Raw genomic sequence first — 968 nt, forward strand, 5'->3', positions numbered from 1 at the left:
ATGTTCCTTTTGACAAAATACATTAGTTATAAAAAAACCACAAACAATTTAATAACTGAAAAATCTTATAAGTATAGTCAGTTTGGTTAGGCTGACATTAAATTACAAGCAGAACATCTGGAAAAATGAGAAAATAGTGAATCATATATACAAACCTTTTGAGATATTAGTGTGCTATTTAACATATTAACATTTCAAAATAAAAACAATGGCTTAATTACCTACATATTTTACTCAATGTCATCAATATTTGTAGACTGTAAAATTTCTAATAATTTGGGGCTGTTAAAAACGTTTCGCCAGGATTTTAAGCTGAACAAACACAATTTTATCAAATGTAAAAATCTATAAACAGTCTTCCAATTCATGTGCAAAAAATGTTTAAAAGTATCAAATCACAACACATCAAACCTGATTATGTACATATTCAATATCTGTAAATGTTGTTAACTAGCTAGTATTGTTCTGCTACAAATAACTTACCTCTGTCCTGCAAAATGTCTGCATTTTAAAGATTTCAGTGCAAGTGCTTGCTTCATTGTTTAGTGCATTATCATGTTTGTTATTTTTTATTTTACAGTGAGCAGAACAGCATATAAATTAACATACACAACTCACACATAAGAGATCTTTCTTCTACTGAATTCCTAGTTTGTTGTTTTCCGTTTCTCCTGGATAGTGTCGGCCAGTTTTCTTTCGTTTATCCCATTGTAATTGCAAACAGAATCTAAAATAAAAGTGCTATGATCTTCAGATAATCCCTAGAACTTGAAATTCCATAACAACATTGCAGAAGCACTAAGTAGAGCACAAGATTAGAGAACGACCTGCACACTGAGAAGACACTTGAAAGTCTGGTATTGGGCAATTGCACTTTTTGGTCTTTAAAAATACCAACTGTCTATAAACATTGGCAAGCTGATATATATGTTACTGGACTCACAAGCTTCATTTATTTATTTATTTTT

This window comes from Fulmarus glacialis, unplaced genomic scaffold (genome assembly GCF_000690835.1).
Source record: "Fulmarus glacialis isolate BGI_N327 unplaced genomic scaffold, ASM69083v1 scaffold9204, whole genome shotgun sequence".
Classification (NCBI taxonomy): Eukaryota; Metazoa; Chordata; class Aves; order Procellariiformes; family Procellariidae; genus Fulmarus; species Fulmarus glacialis.